The sequence below is a fragment of the Mirounga angustirostris genome, unplaced genomic scaffold (genome assembly GCF_029215605.1).
Source record: "Mirounga angustirostris isolate CCGP_5_RB_7025 unplaced genomic scaffold, mMirAng1.0.hap1 SCAF_15, whole genome shotgun sequence".
Lineage (NCBI taxonomy): Eukaryota > Metazoa > Chordata > Mammalia > Carnivora > Phocidae > Mirounga > Mirounga angustirostris.
This window is the reverse complement of record NW_026991723.1, coordinates 91,267,335-91,288,269: the sequence shown is the minus strand read 5'-3', so window position 1 is coordinate 91,288,269 and position 20,935 is coordinate 91,267,335. Positions and strand designations below refer to the sequence as shown.

The following is a 20,935-nucleotide window of genomic DNA, read 5'->3' as shown; positions in this document are numbered from 1 at the left end:
AGCCCAGGGAGGCTCCAACACTTGAGAGGGAAAAGGACCCTGCCTGGCACATGCACACAGCTGACTCCCAGCTTATCCACCTGTCAGGGGTCTGGCACGATTTACATGCACACGTGTATGTGTGTGGCTGAGTGCAGGTGACGAAGGCAAGGCTTCCGGTGCTGGGAGGAGGGGCCTCCCGACTCAGCCTCCCCCCTGGCCCCCTCCTGCCTCTGAACCATGAGGCTGCAGGAGACGGTGGGGCAGCTGGGGGACAGATGTCCACCTGGCCCACGAGGGGAAGGGACTTTCCTGAGGTCACCCAGCCACCCCAGGTGGAACCCTGAACCAGGCCTAGGACTCCCGAACCCGGGCAGCACCTGGGGGGCAAGGAGGCCCAGGACAGGGCTGGGGTTGTGGGGAGCTCTCAGGGACGATGGGGCCCAGACAGCCCTCACACTCAACACACACACGTGTGCACCACCCACAGAACGGCACACCTGATCTCTCACTCAGAGCAGGACAGCCAGCTCTCCAGAAACGTCCGCTGCCCAGGCCTCTTCACTCCACAGGGAGCATCTCTCCCACATGGCCGGGGCTGTCTGGCCCTGGGAGGGAAACCCCAGGCCCTCAGGGGCATCCTCACCGGAGCCTGGGGACAGCCAGAGCGAGGGTAGCTGCTATCCCTTCTGGAAGGGGCCTCAGCTGCTCATGGAGGCCTGGTCACACCCCGTCCAGCCCTGACCAGCCATCTGCTGATCCTGTGGGGACACCGGGCACTGAGGGACCCCAAGCTGGGGGCAGGCAGGGCCCCGTACCTCCGCTGGGAGGAGGCCCATCCAGGGACCCGGGCTAGCTCAGACAGGGCCCCGGAAGACATGGAGCTTTAATGTAACCGTCCCCGTGCCGACTTTCTTCTGCAGGCTGTTATTCCCCAGGATGAGGGCCTGGGGCTCCTTCAAGCCCAGGACCCCCAGGCTCAGGCTGGGGAAGCCCCCGGCTGCAGCCCTCAGACAGTGGGAGGGACCCCCAGGCCCAGGGAGGCCCCAGATCCATCCTGCAGCAGCCAGGCTTCCCGGGTCGGCGGGGCAGCCCAGGCCTGGGGCAAAGGGCGGCCCCTCCAGGAGGGCAGAGATGGCTGCATAACGAACGGAGCAGTGTTTGTTTAGTAACAATTACACGGAGCAGGCAGAGCGTCTTATCGCTGAGTCTCTCCAGCAAGGCTGATCCCCTCAACCCATGTCAGGGAGCTCTGGGAACTTTTAGCTTAATTAGCAGCTCCTGCAGGGTCAGCAAAAATGGCCGGCTGGGCCAGGGCCCCGGAACCAGCGTGGCTGCCAGGGAAGGCGGGGCGGGGCCTCTGGTGCACCTGGTGAGGGGGAGGGCAGCACGGCCGGCCCCTCGCCGCCCTCCACCCGCGCGAGTGCCAAGGACGGCTCTGTGCCCCTCGGCGGGCGCATCTGCCCCACGCACTCATTGCACTGCTGGGCAAGTGAAGGCCTGAAGGTGGCATTCAGGGCAAACTCAATGCCCAGGACACCCTGCAAACGCCCCAGGGAGAGAAGCCCACCACACGCTCCCCGCGTGACCTAACAGCTTGGCCAAGGGAGGAGAGCCTGCCTGGGTTCACGTCCCATCTCCAGGGGGCTGGCTCCTGGACCACTCCGTGCCACCTGCCCACCGAGGCCCAAGACCACTGCCCTGGCCACCCCTCTGAGGCGCACAGTCTCCTTGGCCCTGCAGGAGCCGGCATCTAGGAGGCGGGGGTCAGTCCTCGGTCCCAGGGCACTGCACGGCCTCAGGCAAGGGACCCACCTCTCTGGCCCTCGGGTCCCCACACGCTGGGGACAGTCCCTCCGGGCCCTTCAGACCCCGACACGGAATTTCCAGGTGCTGCTTCTGGACGCTGGAAGACCAGGCCAGACAGAGACATTCTCCGGCCCCACCCGGCTCCTCACGGGGCGGCCCACGCCCACTGGGGAGGGACACTTCTCCCCACCCTTGCACGGCCACGCTGGCCCCAGGCCGGCCTCTCCTGGCCTCTCCTGTCCGAGGGGGCCGGGGCAGGGAGCAGCCGCGGCTGGGGCCGGGGAGAGTGCGGCTTCCACGGCCCCGGGAGCCCGCCGCAGCCGGCTATTCTGCCGCCGACACCCCGAGGTAATGGGTTCCAGATGTGGCCGGTGCGGGAGGGGGGCAGCCCCGCGCCCTGCTGAGGAAGCTGGAAGCGGCCTGAGATAATGTGGGATTCCTGAGCCTGTGCCAAGGCTCATGGCCCCGGGAGGGGCGGCGAGCCGAGCAGTGGGAGAGGAGAGGCCGCTCCCCTCCCCACATGTCGGAGACCACCCAGGCAGCACCGATGCCCGAGACACCCCCCACCCCAGGACCACGGCCCCTCCACTGGGGGGGGCCCAGCATCTCCGAGCCTCAACCTCCCCTCCGGGACTAGCAAGACACCTCTCCCGAGGCTACTGCTGAAGCTCTCGGGGGCTGGCCTGAGATGCTGAAGAGGTGTCAAGCCCGACCCCTCCAGAGAGGAAGGGGTGCAAGCAGGCTCCAGACAAAAACCCTTAAGGCTCCAGCCAAGGCAGACAGTGCTCCCAGAGATCACTCGCCTGGCCCCGACTCCGACCCTCCAACTCACAGAGGGCCCAGCTTCATTGCTGGGCATCTGTATGCACCACCACCGCTGGCCAAGTCCCCCACCCCACGTGGGACCCTTCTCCCAAATCGGGCCTGAGCTGGGCAGGACAATGGCGGGGGCGGGGATGCTTTCTGCCCGACACATCTTCCCTTCCTTCTATGGAGCATGCCAAGTGCCCCTCCTTGAGCCTGCCTGGCCTCTCGGGGCCACCCCTGGCCAGGGTTTGCAACCACCAAGGACAGACATAAAACTGGCCCAACTGGCCCACTGAGGGACAGGGAGGGCCCAGTCCACGCACAGCACAAGCCACTGGGCCTGGCACCCCGCCTCGGCCAGCTAGCAATGGCTAAGGCTGGGGGCCTGGCCGCACACTGCACCAGAACCCACTGTCCACACTGAGGCCCATGCACGCAAAGCCACGGATAAGCCAAGAACACTTAGGTCTCACGGGGGAACACGTGGGGCAGCTGCTTTTTTAGGAGCAGGCATACCTGCCAAATTCTGTCCACAAGGGGAGGGTTGGGCCACACTCCGGGTGCACCCAGGGCCCAGATGCCTCCTTGGCTCACCCACCTGTACCAACGCCCCCAAAGGAAACAGAAGACAGGCAGAGGGGCTTTGGCCAGGGGCTGGCGGGCTGCTGGGGTGTGGCCCTGAGTCTCCATCTCTTCATCTTTAAAGGGGGCTCTTGAGAGGACCCCGCGAGCCAGCACACATGGATGCTTTCCCGAGGCCTGGTGCGCAACCAGCACCCTGACCCCGGCTACGTTCCCCACCCAAACCTGCACAGCCTTCACCGTAGGAAATGTCCCCAGACACTGCAGGACTGGCCCCCTCACACACAGGGTGACAGGGACAGGGCACAGCCCTCTCCAGCCTGTCTCCTCCTCTGTAAGAGGCAGGGTACACAGAGGGGAAGGGATGGACACCCGCATCTATAATGTTCAAAAGGCCAGGACCACCAGCCAGGGCCAAGGGGCCAGCCCCGCCTCGGGCACTCGGAGCCCACACACCCAGCTCCTCTCCCCTGACCGGCCAATACCAGGGGCCCGGCTGGGTCCCAGGCAGCTCCAAGGTCACCACAGGCAGAACTGGGCAAAGCACGGTCCCACAGATGGTCTTCCCCAAACTCCCAGAGCACCCTACGGCCACCACATCCCTGCCCCTGCCCGGCAGACCCCAGCTCAGGTCACCTCTAGCAAGAAGGTGGGTCCAGAGGGTCCAGAAGAGGCCAAGGCCAGGCGGGGCTCAGCTTCTAAGCTGTAAACTGCCCCATTAGGCTGCTGGGACCCATGATATAGGGACCCAAAAGGCGCTGCCGTCATTACTGTCAACAAAGACACCAACCCCAGGCCTTTCCTGGAGCCTCTTAGCAGATCAGCTGGGGCTCCCGGTGCCCACACGTCGGACGCTCACCCTACCTTCTGCCCTGCCCATTCCAGGGCTTCTGCACCCTGTCCTTGAACACCTGGACCTCACCAACAAGACTCTGTGGACCTCAGAAGCTCAGCCCAATGAGATGTCTTAATTCAGCCTGAGATTTAGAAGGAAAACAAGATCAGTCCCGTCACCACCGTGGAGAGTCTAGAAGAGCAGGCGGGAGGAGGAGCATGGGAAGAGGAGAAAACCACTGTCTCTCAGGATGAGTTGGGGCTTTTCTAGCTGGAAAGTTAAGGGAGGCTTTTCCCCACGCTGCTACAGCAAGTGCAGATGACAAAGTAGAGGACTCAAGGTCCACTCACAAGTCACAGGGCCGCACCTGCCCGAAAGCCGCCCCCTGCCCCCAGCCATTGGCACCAGAGAGGGGCGCTGCCCTGGATGTGGGGGTGCTCTGGGTGTCAGAAAGGGGCAGCGCCGACCTTGCTGGGGCCGCACTACTCTACCGGCCGAGCGCAGACGTGCACGGAGTACCTGGCACGGCCCGGACGCAGCGCTCCCGGTGGCGTCCTCACCACCACGTCCCCTCTGGCCACGTGACCCACCGGGGGCCCTCCCAGAAGTGCTGCCGGCAAGTCCTAGAAGCCAGACAGCAGCAAAGAGCCACAGAGACACGGGAGCCCCTGCAGGGGTGAGGGGTGAGAAGCAGGCCCACCAGGGATGGACGCTCAGATGGGAAACCAGTGAGGTGTGAAATTAGTTGATCCTCTAAATGGACGCCTTCCTCCCATTCCCTCCTGGCAGGGAAGGGGTGGGTGCGCAGCCCGTGGGCTCTGCAGGGGAGGGGCCTCCAAAGCAGCCCTGCCCTGGCTGGATGTGTGGAGACAGAGAGCAATGCGGTCCCGCTGCCCACAGGCCCGTAGCCATCGCTCGGGGTCCATCCATCAGCAGACACGGTGACCCCCAGGAGGGTCTGTGTCCCCGGGCAGAGCACTGCAGAAATGAGCACCCAGCACCCCCAGGAGGGGAAGGGGTGGGAGGGAGGGGCGCCAGCTTCACCAGCGGAGTTCCAGCAGAAAGAGAGTAGGCTGGGAGGGAGGCAGGGCGAGGGCTCAGGCATGCAGTGAAGTGAGGCGAGCCCCGCCAGCCTGGCTCGGCCACAGCCGACAAGGGACACACGGAAAGCGGTGGTGGGCGCGGCTCCAGTGCAGACCCTGAGTCTCACTCCGGCGGGGCCCCCGGTCTCTCCTGCTCCGAAGAACTGGCTGCAGGTGCGTCCGTGCCCAGCCCAGCACCTGGCTCAGGGTAGACACTCAGGAAGCTCCGGAGGCAGCTCGGCCACCTCGGAATACATCATGCATTCACTCGGCGTGCCCCGTGGAGGCTGCCGGGTACACGGTGGCCACAAGGCCAGCTCCGCTCCTACCCTCTCCAGGCTCACAGTCAGGCAGGGACAAGCCACCCAAGTCATGGAGCTTGGGGCACAAGGGAGAAACACTGGGGCTGCAGGAGCATCCAGTGGGGACCCCAACTTGGGCGAGGGGTCCAGGAGAGGTCCCCATCCCAGGCAGAGACCTCTGCCCGAGACATGAGGAGGAGCAAGAGACCCTGTGGGGTGGGCTGGGCTGGGGGACGCCTACACCTGCGCTGAGGCCCCAGGCTGGGCAGGGGCTGAGGGACGCAGGGTTAGCCCAGGAGTGATGGGGACCCACTGAAGGCATGGGGGGGCAGTGCCACCACAACACAGACAAGCACAGCTCACCCTTCGGAGCCGTGTCCCCTCCCAACCCAACTGACAGGGGAAGTGGGACGAAGACCAGGAGAGGCGGTGCAAGCCAGGGGGCGAGCTCAGGGCTGGGAGGGGGCCACAGCTGGCGCTCCTCCCACCAGTGGGGCGCCGGGCCAAGTTCAATGGCCACACCGTAGGGGCTGTCCCCATAGGAGCTGAGCCGCCAGCCCAGCAAGGCAGGGGGAACATCCCGGCTCCCAAGGGTGCTCACTGCAGGGGACAGACACTGTTGTCCCCCGTCTGCAGACTGACAAGGGAATCTCTGACCCAGGTCAGACCTGGAGGACACCCAAGGCACCCAGGCTCTGAGCTCTTGTTCTGGAACCTTCCACCACCACCTGGTCACTCAGGCAGATGGAGGGCAGTCCTGAGAGCCACAGGCCTGTCCCTAAACAAGGAACCTCCAGAGTCCCTCTGATTTTAATCAGAACCATTAGGCGCTTGCCTGGCAGTCAGAAAACACACATTGTAGTTCGACAAAGCTTGTCACCAATAACTGATGGTACCACCACCGAGGACGCGGAGTCTCGGAGGAAGCCTTTAGTCCCCAGGAGCCCCAACACCTCCATGTCCTCCGCCCTAGGTGTCACCTGCACCCACCCGCCCCCCCATCGGACAGACTGGGGCTGGACGGGGCAGGGAGAGGAGGACAGGGTGGGAAGCACAGGACAGTGGGGCAGGGCCTCAAACGGGCCTCTGCACACCGTAGGCCCTCAGCTCGAGCTGGTCATGGGACCCAGGGCAGTGTCCAGAGGAGGGGATGGGAACAGCAGAGAACTAGTCACCTGCCTGGAGGGAGGCCTCAGTTTCCCCATCTGTGAAATGAGAACATTCAATAGGATCTCCAAGTTCCCCTCCAGCACTGGCACTAGGTGCCTGACCCAGAGAAAGTTCCAGAATCATTAGCTGATAAACAAATCAGCAAAATGGTTACTACATAAATTTGATAAGTCAGATGGCAGGGCACGTGGGAAAGTCAAGTCTGACACCAAAAGGCCCACTCTACGCCATCAGATAAGATCCAAGCGGAGCCGGGGAGAGGAGGTGCTTACCAAAGGGAGCTGTGGGCCCAAGCCCGGCACAGTGGGGGCTCCTCTGGAAGGAGGCACCCCAGAAATCTTGCCAGGCTTCCTGGATTCCAAGACCACCCAGAGGGGGCTCCTGGACCCCAGACCAGGAAGACAGGGCTCAGCTGGGGCTCTGACAGCCACCGGGGAAGGAACCCCCTCTCCACAGCCTTCCCTGCCACAGAGAGCAGTCTGGGGGGGACCTGCCTTCCTGAGAGCCCAGCGCCCCTGATGTGTGCCCTGCTTCAGCCCCGTGGCTACCCTCTGGCACAGGCGGAGGCCCCAGGCCACCTGCTGGGGGCAGCCCAAACTCACAGGGCCCCAGGGCCTGGATGGGGCCATCCCCCCTGGAGATTCGGGCGAGCACTCCTCCCTCAGCGGCCCCAGATCCCAGGCTTAGCCCCACACTAGGCAGGCCCAGGGTCTGAAGCACCTCCTTCCCTGCCCAAGACCTGTGGCTAGAGAACCTCCGGCAGCCCTGGGCACCGCCATGAGCCATAGTGGCAGCAGCATCCGGAGAGGCACCCAGGAGTCCTTCAGAAAAGGAGGCGGGCTCGGAGGGGCCACCCTGGCATCTGGGGCTGGTGCAGGGCCACGGGGCACGATCCTGTGATCAGCAGGGGCGGGAGCAGGGACGGCACAGCTGCTTCCTGTCGGCTCAGCCCCTAGCCCTGGAGACCAGAGAATGCGCAGTGTGTCACAGCTCAGGAGGCAGCCAGGCGCCGTCCCAGGACCCCGCGGCCCAGCTGGGGCAGACCACAGCTCCCCACAGTGACCCGCAGCTCCCCGCAGTAACCAGCAGCTCCCCACAGTGACCAGCAGCTCCCCGCAGCTCCCCGCAGTGACCAGCAGCTCCCCACAGTGACCAGCAGCTCCCCGCAGTGACCAGCAGCTCCCCACAGTGACCAGCAGCTCCCAGCCCAGCCCAAGGACCCTGGGACAAGACACAGAGAAAGCAGGGCCTTAGGGAAAGGCCTCCTCGGAGAGGGGCCGAGAGGAAACCAGCCCCAGGGAGGACATCACTGCTCCACTGTCCTGCCTGGCTCCCTGTCCCCTTGCCGGCCCTGGGACCCCGGCGGCTCCAGAACCTTCCCCTGCCCTTCGGTGGGGTGACGAGGAGCCTCAGCTGCCCTGCCCAAGAGGGAAACAGACAGGGGGCAGCCTGGGGCTGGGGCCAGGGCGCGAAGGCTGTCACGGGACCTTCCAAGCCCCAGTGGGAGTGGGGGTACAACCTAGGCTCAACCCTAGCTTGTTCTGGACCCCAGGGCCACCGAGACCCTGCCCTCTCCTGGGACTCGGGCCACAAATGACTCCTAGGCTTTTGACTGTGTTATTAGCAATGTGAGTGAGGGGTCTTTGTCAATCTTCAGGAAAAATCAATCCAGGCCCGCTGATGGGGAAAGGGGCATTAGCCACCTCCCCGGGGTCCCACCCTCCGCAGCCCAGCACCTCCGGCAGACAAAGCCATGCTCTGTGTCCCCTGAGAGGGGGATGAGGGACTGGGGGGCTGGGAGGAGGGCGGGCGCCCGGGCAGGAGCACTGGAGAGAGGGTAGAGGCAGGAGGAAGGAGACGTGAAGGCAGGAGAGGAAAGTGTCCAGCGGGGGGACAGGGGAGGGGGAAGGGGGACAACCACAGCGACTAACTCATTACTACTGGATAATTATGTCAGGGCATGCTCCAAAACATAAGAGGCCCCGGGGCCGCCCTGTTAAAGCCACTGAGCCCTGCACGCCCTCACCAGGCTCTGCACACCCTTGGGTGTCCACTGCTGGGCCTCAGTCTCCCCCAGGGGCAGAGTGAGATCAGTGGCTTTCAAATCTGGCCCTAAGGCACCCTCAGATGAAGCAGGGACCCCCAGAGCCCAACCCAAAAGGCACAATCACCCCCTCACTCTCACCCCAGATGGCCAAGGACAGCTCTCCAAGGCCCATTTCTGTACCCCAGTCCTCGCCCGGCCTCCGCCCAACCCCCAATCACTGGCTACAGACCTGGTCTCCTCCTGGGCCTCATCCCAAGCTTCTCCTGTGCCCAGGAGTGCTCAATAAATGCTCCCTGAACTGAATGGGCCCCTGTCCCGTGGCGGGGGCGAGAGGGAGGCTAGGCCCATGAGGGCACCACCTGCACCTCTTCCTTCCTTCCGTCCTGGGACCCCCACCCCTTCCCTGAGCTCACCATGGCCAATCACAGGGCTCCTGGCCCTCCACCCGCCTGCACAGTATGCTTTCACACACAGGCCACACTCAGACCTGCCAACACTCCCAAGGTGGCCGTTGCCATCTCCCGGAGACCCCAGCCCCGGCCCAGGCCCGCCCCAGGAACGGCCTGTCTCTGGCAGGGCTGAGCGCCCTGCCTGGTCCTGCTGACAACCTGGGCCAGGAGGGAGGCGGGGGACAGCCTGCCTGACTGCTCTGCTGGAACCACACCCAAACAGAAGCCTGGAAAGGCGGATTCCTGGATTCCTGGAGAATTCTCTGGAACCGGACCTTTTGGTTCCCGCACACAATGCTCCCACGATTCTCCAGACCTCGGACAGGGTCTCTGAGACCTGCCTGGCCCCAGCTCTTGACCTCCCCACACAAACCCAGAATTCCTCTCTCACCTTTGGGCCTTTGTATATGATGTTCCCTTGTCTGAACCTGCAGGCTGTTGCTTCTTCCAGGAAGCCTTCCCGAAAGCTCCACCCCAGCCCAGGTTAATGAGGGCCTTTTCCCAGGACGGCCACTGCCCATGTCCTGCCCCTCGCCCCAGCTCTACCCTGCACCCTCACCTACCTCCTGCCCAAATGCGGCCACTGACTGACTGGCCTCCTGCCCAGCTCATGGCTCATCAGGGCAGGATCCTCATGAGGCAAGGACACCCAGGCTGGGCTGGGCAAGGCCTGCCGTTTCAGCTCTGACCAGGGAAAGAGCTCACACCTGGCCGGGGGCCAGTGCACTGGGACAGCCCTCACAGCAGTGACGTGGGGCCTCCCATGGGGACCGCTGTGAAGGAGATGACAACCAGGGTCTGTCCATGAAAACACAAGGGAGCATCACACCTCATTCCAGCCATGCCCCAGTGTCAAAAAGATCCCGGGGCCACCCGCAATCGGTTTCCCTGCCACTTCCCCGTGTTCCCCGGGGCACCGTGGACAGTTGAGGCATCCCCAGCTTTCCACTGGGTGGCCCAGGTCACAGCTGATATTTTCTGCCTCCTCCTTGGCTGACACTTGTCCCTGCTGATCTGGGGTTTGCTACAAACTGTCTCCAAGGTCTTGTCCTATGATAAGGTAAGTCAAAGGTCACCAAGGCAAAACTGATAACCTTATGAAAAAACCATGATTTACATACAAGTTTCTAAAAACATAGGCTCTGAGCTGATGGAAGCCCTTTTTGCCTCCTTCTGGCCCGTGTCTGTGTTCCAGAAGGTTCTGGCTCACAGAAATCTGACTTCTGGTGAGGTGGGGCATTTTCTACCTAAAATCTGCTCTTGATGATGTCCACCACAACCAGTCCCCTGGACACCAGGGCCAGCTTGGGGGGGGGGGGGGACGGTCACTGGGGCCTCGGAAGCTGCCACCCTGCCCGCGGACACAGCCATCCCAGGCCTGCGCTCACTGCGAACAATCCTAGCAGACGGGCAGAGCCTTTCACCCTCCACCCCCACCCCTCTGGGGAAGCACCTGACATCACAGCTACAGGAGCGGGGCCAAGGCGGGACCCAGCTCCGTGCAAAGCCCCCTTTCCCGGGACCTGCCGGAGCCCCGCTGAGCAGGCAGGAGGCGGCTGCCCCCGCCTAGGCAGTGACCTCCGGCCAGGTTCTCCCCTCCACCTGGGGCAGGAACCAAACCCGTCCAACTGGCCCAGACACTCTGTGCCTGGCCACTATCTGTTCCATCGCATTTCTCCACAGCACCAAGCAAGCGACTGCACCGGGCTATGGGACAGATAAGGAGATGCAGGGTGTGGGCTGGGGGTGGCTTCTTGCTTTGTTTTGTTTTGTTTTGTTTCCGTGTGCTCCTTGTGCCTCCATGGCTCCCCAGCCCGGTGCAGGGCCCGAGGCTTCCCGGGGGCACCCAGGGGCCTGGGCGCCGGCGCTCAGGGTCGTCTGCCTGCTGGGTGCTGGGCTGGGAGGAGGCAGGCCAGCGGGGCCCCAGGGAGATGCCCTCTATCACAGGGTGGGGGCTGGGCCATCCCTGGGGCAGGGTGAGGCTGGGGCGGGGTAGCCAGTACTCCCCGACAAAGCCACTCTTTCCCACCTGCCCGACAAACCTGCCACCAGCCAGGCTGTGACCTTCCCTTCCAGCAGGGCCGTGATGAGAGAGTCCACCCTTCCAAGTCCTCGGCTCAAGGGTGTCCCAGTCCGAGAACCACTAACCAGGACTGTCACCAGCACGTGCCTGGCACCCAGGGCTCTCAGGCCCTTCAGTGGGGGAGAGGGACACACGCCCTGGGGTGAGGCACTAACTGTCCCCAGCCTTCCCTGGGTAGAGGGTGGTCTGGCCCAGCCGCCCCCACGTACATGGTTGGAGCACACAGTGGGGTCCCTCAGCCCCCACAGGCCTGGCCATCCATCAGGAATCTTTCTCATGAGCCCGGCCTGACTGCCACATCCTACGTGTGTTCCACGTGTGAGCTAGACAATTCTTTTCCACATCACAAAAACCCAAGGTAGGACTTTTTCTCCCCATTTCACTATGGAGGAAAGCCAGGCTCAGAGGGGCTGAGTAACTTGCCTGGGGTCCCCTGCTCCCCGGTGGGGGTCACCCACAGCAGCCTGACACACAGTCCATAGGGTTGGGGGCCGGGAAGTCGGGTGGGGGCGCGGCCACTTCCCAAGAAGGCCCCATCTGCCCTAGCCCCCCAGGGTGGGAGGGAAGAAAAACCAAGCCCAGCAGGGTTCATGCTCTCCCAGCCAGCTCCCCGCGGGCGGCACAGCCCTGTCTCTCTGGGGGGGACATTGAGGCCCAGCAGCCATCCCAGAGGGCAGGAGGCTGCCCCCAAACCCAGCCATGGTCAACCCTCCCCGACCCAGGGCTTGTCTGCCACCAGCGAGCAGGCCAACCTCAAAACCCCCACTCCCCTGGGACCTGGGTGCCACAGGCCTTTCCAGAACATGTGGACTCCAGGGCAGGCAGAGCCCAGGGCCCTGGGAGAAAATCCCCAGCAGCACTGCAGGCCTTGTGACGGATGGGTCCCTACCTGCCTCTGTGGTGTTGCCAGGACCCGGCGGCCTTCCAGGCTGGAGAGCACAGAGGGCAAAAGCTGGGTACCTCCCCAACCCTTAGCAGCCCTCACTGGGCCCTGGCCACAGACACGTGCTGTCTTCTCTCTCCTTTTGGGCTCCACCACCCCCCTCAATCTCGGCCTGTGCCTCTCCTTCCCCACCCCACCTGAGATGTGAAGCCCCAGTGAGAAGCTGACAAGCAGGCCTGGCTGAGCCCTGAGCGCCGCTCACCAGTCCAGCCCTCCTGGGGGCAAACCAGGAGGCTGCGGCCAGGAGGGGGTGGGGACGGGAGTGTTGCCGGACACCTCCAGGACCCACACTGAGGGCGGGGCTGGTTCGGCTAATAGTGCTGGCCGGCCAGGACCCGCTGGACAAGGGCTCCCACCCCCTCCAAGGTGGACTAGGAGCTCAGACCACCCGGTCGACCCAGCACGGCTCACACCGACCCGGGAAGCCCACAGATCCCGGGGCCTGGGCCCGCACCTCTCCCAGGTAAGGATGGACCCCAGGGGAGAAAAGAGTCAGACGCAAGCAGCCGAGGACCTGCTCCCCTTGCCCTGGGGTGGTGGCCAAGCACTGTGCAGACAAAGGGGAGCCAGACACAGAGAAGGGCTCACAGATGCCCAGCCACAGCCCCATCTGGACCCCAAAGGCCAACTTGGGCAGATGAGAGAGGAATGCACATTCTTCCTGGAATTATATGTCCCGGTCCTTTCTACAACGGAGACCCCACTCATGCAGCCTCCTGCGAGCAGAGGAGCCAGTCTGGGGGGGTCCCTCTGGTCCAAACACCCCAGAACTCTGGGGCAGGCTCCCAAACTCCCAGTGAGACTCCCTGTGGCCCCTGAGGCTGTCCAAGGCCTGGAAGGCCCATGGGAGCCAGCAGGGAAAGTCAGAGTGCACAGGTCTACCGAGGAAAGCCACTGCTGGAGAATTCAGATGATCGTCGCCTGAGGCATACGAAGGGCCTGGGCACAGGAGGGAGGTCTGACCCAGATCGGAGACTTAGAGCGACAACAGAGCTCCTGAAGATTTAAACCTCACGCGATGCCCAACCACACGTGCACATGCATGGAGCCGTGGGGAGGGCCCCCCCCGGATGGGGCCCCCATGCGCTGAGCCCGTGGGCCTCCACCTGATCACACATGAGGATCACCAGGGAGCCAAGAAAAGGCCCCAGCACCCAGGCACTGCCCTCAGGGCTGCTGATCTAGTTGGTCTAGGGTGTAGCCCAGGCGCCAGGAGCTTCACAAACTCCTGTGTTGGCCCTGATGGGCAGCCGGGCCAGTGCAAGGCTACAGTTAATGGGGTCGATGCGTTCACCCCAGTGCTCCACAGACCCCATGGGCCTTCTACACCAGGCTGCTCCCGGAGAGAGGATGCAGAGTAACCCTGGCAGCACGCGGTGCAAAATTCCGCACAAGTTTCGACACAGACACAGCGCCATTATTTGGCTCTCGCTGGAGAAACCCAAGTGCAGGAGCGGTGGGAGGCGGCAGACCCAGGCCAGCCCCACACAGCACGTGCGTCTTCCAGTCCCGTCCTCCCTGGCTGATGTCCCCCACGCACCATAGCACACCACGCTCAGGGTGCAGACTCCTCGCCGCTGAGCCCCGTTCAGTGCACCAGTCGGAGCAGGAATGCCGGCTGCACGCGCCTCTGCCTTCCCCGGCAGGGGTGGGGGGGAGGTCTTTACGGAGACGAGGGTGGTCCCCCTTTCTCCGGGGCCTGGCGAGCGCTGTTCTCAGAGGCAGCACCTCTCATTCACCCTGTCTCCATCTGAACCAGGACCTCCGGCACTTTCCCCCAACTGCAGACAAAGCTTCTGCACTCACCCTCAGCACGGCTTGCGGATATGTTCGGAGCTGTCCCGGGGTCTTGCCAACATCACCCTGACCAACAGAGATCAGGAATCACAGATCACAGGTGGCCTGACTTCCCAAAAAGGTACACCCAGCCCTGTAAATGAATCACACTCCAAAGGCACCCCCTTCCCTTCCCAAGGCCTGGCATCCCCACACAGAGGACACCTCAAGCCTCCTGCCCAGAGATGGACAAGGAGGGGGCAGACTACCTGCTGACTCGGGGGAGGGGTATGCCCAGGCACCACCTTCAGGAGGACAGGAAGGCTCGGTGCGCAGTGGAGACACAAAGACTCCAAGAAGCTGACAGTGAATCACGGGGCAAAGTCAGGACTCTTGAAAGCCAGTGAAGTCTGCCTGAAGCCAGGAATGCCTGTGGCTAGGCCTCGAGGAGGGAGACCAGCCCAACGTGCACAGGTGTGAGCACATCTGCATGCCGACAGATGCATTCACACACGGGCACATGTGCAAGCACACGGCCCGGGCCACCGGGGCCCCGGGGCCCCGGGGCCCCCACAGCCAAGGGCCACCAGAAACTCCACCTTCGGGGGATATGTGAGAAAACGCCTCCGGAAGCCCTCTACTCCTTTAAGAAAACGAGCTCGCCTGCCCCCCAGCTGAGCCAGTTCAGTGGGTCCCTGGCCTCCAGCTCTGGGCCTGCCCCTCCCAGCCCGCACAACACGGCCAGAAGCACCGTACTTGGCAACCCATATGGCAGGACCAAGCCAGGAGTGCACTGCCCCGTGATGGTCACCACAGGGAGCGCGGGGAGCCCGGGGGAGAGACAAAAAGGCAGGGCAAAGATGGACTGCAGACTCATGGGAAGACGGGGAGAAAGAACAAATGGGCCCCCAACACTTCGGAGAGGCCTCACCTCAGCGTCCCCAGAGGCGGTGGGGCACCCCTGCCCTGGCAGCTGACTGTGCCCTCTCTGCACCCCTGCAGGACAGGCTTGGGACAGGAAGAGCTGAGCGTGGAGCCGCCCCCACCCCGCTCGTGCTGCATGCTGGCCCCCCAGCCAACCCTGCGCCCCCACACCTGGGCGAAGGGACGCCCCGAGTCCAGCCAGCCTGCCAAGGAGCTGCTGCGGCACCTGTCAGCGGCTGGGATCAGCTCCGATCCGCCGAAGGAAAACAAGAGAGGCCCAGCGGGAGAGTGGCTGGAGGCTGGGTGGTCCAGACACTCAGCCTTGGGCAGTCTGCTGCCTGGCAAGTGGCCACTTCTGCCCGCTGCCGGGCAGGAGCGAGGTAGGGAGGGGCAGGGCGGCAGTACCAAGCCCTGCGCTGCGTGCCTGGGGGCCTGAGCGGGGCCCCTGCACCCTCCCCCTGGTGGCTGAGATGCACCCAGGGGCCCTGATGCGGCCTCCCGGACCCCGGAGGGCCCTGGCAAGCAGCCACCAGGCCTGGCTGGATGAGCCAGGGATTCCAACACGCCCACCTGGAGTGGTGCTGTCCGTCCGAGCCCAGGCTCCCGCAGGCCTGGGGCCCGGTGTCAGCTGGCCTGCCCGTCTTGTCTTGCCAGCCACCCACCCAGCCATCCGCCTGGGCAGCCCTGGGAAAGGGCCCTCTCTTCCTCAGCCCCAGGGCCCAGAACACTGTCCCCTTGCTGCACCCAAGGCCTGCCTACCCTTCACACAGCACTCCTGGGACCCTCGCTAGCCCCAGGCTGCCTGTGTGACCTCAGGGCTCCACCTGTCCAGCCACCAGGCAGTGCAAGGACAGCAGGTCTCCTGGTGAGCGGAGAGCCAGACCTCAGCCACCCCGGCCCTGCCCAGCCCCGCACGTGCACACGCGCACATGCGCACAGAGACCAGACTCCTCCCCACAACCCTACACATACGCAGACCAGAATGCCCACTGCACCCCCCAGGCCCAGCCACAGCCTCTGCGTGGCCCCCGCCAATGTCTCCAAGGCCTGCTGCACACGGCTGACAAGCCCTGCTGTGCCCCGATCACCTCTCATTCTGATGGTCAAAGTTCATTCACGGCACCGATGGGTGATTACGTCTCGGCCTTAATTAAAGAAGGCCACAGATCGGCATTTTAAACCGCAGTGCCATTTCTAATTGATGTGGCTCCGTCATCAAGAAAAATACTCAAAACAGCACCCCTCCTCCACCCTCCCCGAGCAGTGGACGGTTCAGCTTCAATTTTTAATCTGTTGATGAAATATTCACAGGCCGGGGAGGGGATCACGTTTCCCGAGGTGTAGGATCCCTGCCCTCTCCAGGGGCTCCCCAAGCCAGGAGGACACCGAGTTTGGGGTGACAAAGTCAGGGCAGGCTGGAGGAGCAGAGCCCACGGGGCAGGGGCCGGACACCTGCCTGCCCCATGGCCAGCATCCTGCGTGTCCTGGGGGCCACGGGCTCCCCCCTTCCCTGTGTCCTCGCCCTGGGTGCATCGCAAACCCTGCTGCTAGTCGGGGGCCTCCGGTGGGTGAGTCCCGGCAGAAGGACGCTGTGGCCCAAGGTCACTAGCCACGACCCCCTGGTCCAACGCAGGTCCAACCCTCCAGAAGGACCAGCCCTGTCCCCAGCACTCCGTTTCCTAAGCACAATGTCCGGGCGCCCGGCCCCTAATGCCAGGACCGCCTCACGGAGGCAGGGACACCTCAAGGCTACAGAGTCTTCTCTCGAAGGCTGAGTGGGCTGCCCCTGTGTCCCAGGAGGGGACGCTGAGGCAGGAGAGGAGGAGCTCTGCCCACCCTCGCCGAGGAGCAGGAGCACGGCCAGCTGAGAAGGCGTGTGACACCTGGCCTCTGACGAGGGCTCCCTCGTCCTGTCACGGAGCCCCCGCGCACGGCCAGCAGTGCTGGCAGCAGTGGAAGTCCAGACGGGGACGCAGAGCCGGCGAGGGGAGGCGCTGCAACTTCCAGCGGGGGCCCAGGCCCCCCAGCTCCCTGGGAAGCGGCCCCACGTGCAGCAGGGTGAGGACACCTGGCCCACCTCCCTCCCACCTCCGCCTCTCAACAGACAAGAAAACCATCCCGAAGGAGCAGCCGCCGAGGGTGGCCAGGAGACCCCCGCCCCGAGGAGGAGGAGGGAAGGACAGGTGGAGCAAGGCCCCGGCCTCGGCCCCGGTCGGGCACCAAGAGCAGGGCTCCGCACCCGGCAAGTGCCTTCCATTTCCCGTGCGGGTCCGCAGCCAGCCGGGGCCGGAGGCCACGGTCCTTCCGGTGCCATGGCCGGTGCCCACTGCAGGGCAGCAACCACAGGCCTCTAAGAGGGAGCACCAGCCCCTCTGCAGGCAGCCCCCAGGGGGTCCCCAGCCACCCACGTGCTGTCCGCACGCTTCTGCGCCCTTCTTTACACACGAGGGAACTGAGGGGCAGAGGGCCGCCCGGAGCCCCAGCTGGTAAGTGGGGGCCAGGGTGTGGGCTCAGGGCTCTGCCCCGCAGCACTGTCCCCGGGGACTCCCCAAGGCCCGTCCATCCCTCACCAGCCTCGCTCCCTCCCCGCGGAGCGCTGGGCGGCTTCCATGCATCCTGCTGTGAGCCTGACACTGACCAGCTGCCCAGTCACCCGGGACAGGTTGTTCAATCAAAGCGCGTGGTGGGCAGGACGCCTCCGGTATCTTTGGGCCGAGAAGCCCGCCCTGCCATCTGCTGGGCCTGCTCTTCCTGACCCCGGGCCTGCACCTACTCCAGACAGAGGGCTGAGTTAGGGTCCAGGGCATGGCAAAGGGGGCGCGGCAGGGCCAGGGACCTCCAGGCAGGCCTGGCCAGGAGGAGAGGGAAGCGCTGAAGGCAGAACGTGATGGCGTGTGCTGTCCACGTAGCTCCGTCCCGGGCAGCCTGCCCGCCTGCCTGCCCCCCTGCACAGCCCCCCTTGGAGTAGTCTTCCCCAGCGGGCAATACCCACGGGCTCGGTCCCGTAACTCCCAGCCCAATCCCTCTGGTCACCACCGCCAGGGGCAGGGACTGTGCCCCCAGGGGCACAGCTCACTCAGTCCCACGGAACCTTAGAGACATCAAACCTCACCAGAACACTGGCACCCCCTCGGCCCCAGGGGCAGGTCCCAGCCCACCAGCTGAGGTCCACCCCCACACAGCCCGCCCAAGCAGTCTGCTTTCCTTCACTCACGCCCAGAGCCCCCCAGAGGCCCTGTCCACACCCTACTGCTCCATCTAGGGATGCCCTCCCTCCCCACGCACCAAACCTCGCCACGCCCTGCACCCTGGCCGAGGCGCCCCCGCCCAGGGCCGGCCTAAACAGGACCACCAGCAGTACACAGGTGACCAAGCACAAAGCCCAGGGCCGCTGGGGGAGAAAGGCTCCCACATCACCAGCGTAGGGGATGGTGGCTCCAGGCCCAGCTAGGGCAGGGAACTGGGGTCTGCAAGTCTGGCCAGACCCCCCCCCCCGGAAAAGTCTCCACAAGGGCGCTCGTGAGGCAGGGGCAGTGCTCAGGGACACCCCACCCCACCCCCGCCGCCCACCGTGAGCCCAGAGGCAGTGCAGGCCCCTGCCGGGGCGGCGGAGCCGGGCTAGGCGCCACCCACCCTCCACGTATGGGCCCCCCTTCACTGGGTGACGAGCCCGCCCCGACCCCGGAGCCTCTCAGTGGTGAGACACCAGCGCTCACGCTCGGCAAAGCTGCTGTCAGGGGAGAGTTCCACTCTCCCTGGGGACCGCGAACCCCCCAGGGCGCAGCTGCCCCCCTCCGTGTCCAGGGCCCAGGAGGTGTCCTAGTGAGCTTCCACGGCCTGACAGCGGAGGGACGGGCACGACCGAGCCCCGGGACCCCGGGACCGGGTGCGGGTCTCACACATGGGAGTGCGCTGTCTCAGGAAGGGAGGGGACCACCTGAGGAAGAGTCCCCACGGCCTCTGAACTCCGCTGAGCCCGGGTCCACAATGTGCGGCTCCCAGGGCCGTGACCCACAGCAACCTGCAGCAGGATGTCCCTCCGACCGTCCTGAGCTCCGAGAGCAGCCCTGCCACCCTCGCCCTCCCTGAGCTACGGCCGCATCCCCATCCCCCAACGGCCACCGTGCTCACCACACGAGCAAAAGCCACTGCGACCCCCGCCGCCACTTGTCCTCACCCTCGAGCCCCAGTCAGCTGACAAAATGCTGCCCTGGGTCAGGGCCTTTGCACACGCCGCGCCTCAGCCCGGAACGCTCTTCCTCCACGGCTCTGCCTGCTACCTCTCCCCGTCCTGCAAGCTCACCTCAAACGTCACCCCCACGTACCCAGGACTTGACCATGGTCACCACAGGCCCCAGGCCATCCTAGCCTAGCCCTGGAGCTCCTCTGGACACGGGAGTGCAGGAGTCAGAGGGGAGCCTCCTCCGGGCCTTCCTCCTCAGCAGATGCCCTGACACTCCCGCGGCGGCAGCCCCCGGCACTCCGGCTCCCCGTGCATCCACGCAGAGGGCGCGGCGTCCGCCCCGGGCTCTCTGGCCTCCTGGGCCACCAGAGGCACAGGCTCAGGGCCGTGGAGACAGAAGCAGGCTGACCACCAGGAGCCCGCAGTTACTCTAGGTCAACACCACGGTGAGGTGGGTCGTCCTCCACCCCAAGATCTACATTTTTATTAAATCACAACGGAAAATTAGAAACATTATTACTTCCCTCAATCTGTAACCCTTTGTCTGCCAGGCTCCGCACTCAACTGCCTTTGCCATCGGCCCCAGGGTGATTTCTAGGCTCCCACCTCACCCCTGCCTATCCCCTCCACAGTGACCACCCAGGGCCCTCCCCACGGCCCAGGGTCCACCCCCACAGCCCAGGGCCCTCCCCACCAAGGCCCGGGGTCCTCCCCCAAGGACCCAGTACCCTCCCCCAAGGCCCGGGGTCTGCCCCCACAGCCCAGGCCCTCCCCCCCAAGGCCCGGGGTCCTCCCCCAAGGACCCAGTACCCTGCCCCCCAAGGCCTAGGGTCCTCCCCCAAGGACCCAATACCCTCCCCCAGGCCCGGGGTCCGCCCCCACAGCTCAGGGCCCTCCCCCCCAAGGCCCGGGGTCCTCCCCCAAGGACCCAGTACCCTCCCCCAGGCCCGGGGTCCGCCCCCACAGCCCAGGGCCCTCCCCCCCAAGGCCCGGGGTCCTCCCCCAAAGATCCAGTACCCTCCCCCAAGGCCCGGGGTCTGCCCCCACAGCCCAGGCCCTCCCCCCCAAGGCCTAGGGTCCTCCCCCAAGGACCCAGTACCCTGCCCCCCAAGGCCTAGGGTCCTTCCCCAAGGACCCAGTACCCTCCCCCAGGCCTGGGGTCCGCCCCCACAGCCCAGGGCCCTCCCCCCCAAGGCCTAGAGTCCTCCCCCAAGGGCCCAGTACCCTCCCCCAAGGCCCGGGGTCCTCCTCTCGAACCTTCCCTAGTGGCCTCGAGTCAGACAGAACACCTGCCCTCAGACCTGTTTTCCCCTTCTGTAAGATGAGAAGAGTCAGGAGGTGGCAGAGTCTTGGCCAGGCCCCCCACTGTCGCCCCTCTACCCAGACACTGCCCCAAGCACCCAGGCCCCCCCACCCCGAGAGCTCTCACTATGCAGAGCCCAGCAATGCTGCAAGGACCGTCCCCCAGGGGCAGCGCCTTCCCTTCACCCCTCCCTAAGAGTACCCTACTGTCTCGGCAAGGTTATCAATGGGAGGGGGCAGAGGACAGGCAGCTGCAGACCCCAGAAATAGGGGCTCGGCCACGTTCTTCCTGCACCCACTGTACTGAAAACGTGGGGATGCCAGACTGTGGGATGCCCCCACAGTCCCAGAGCTCACCCCCCCCCCAGTCAGGGGAACAGACGGGAGCCCCATCAGCAAACCCTCAGAGGGAAACAAGCAGGCTGAGGTGGCTGAGGGTGACCGTGGGGGAGAGGCCACAGCAGTTATGGGGGTGACACCCAAGTGAGATCAGAAGGAAGAAAATGGGGGCCATGGGGTGACATGAGGAAGGGCATTCAGGAGGCACAGCACGTGCAAAAGCTGTGAGCAGGAAGAGGGCTGGGAACATTCTAGCAACAGGAAGCAGATCGGCACAGCTGGTCTGCCTCCCCAGCAGGGACCAGTGCCAGGACCAGAGTTGG

At 64.7% G+C, this 20,935-nt stretch overlaps 1 protein-coding gene across 1 annotated transcript in view; it reads right to left on the bottom strand.

Annotated features, from left to right (window-relative positions):
- The window catches only part of RXRA (retinoid X receptor alpha), a 99,225-nt gene that overhangs the window by 57,217 nt on the left and 21,073 nt on the right, over window positions 1-20,935 (bottom strand). The gene's annotated exons all lie outside the window — the stretch shown is intronic.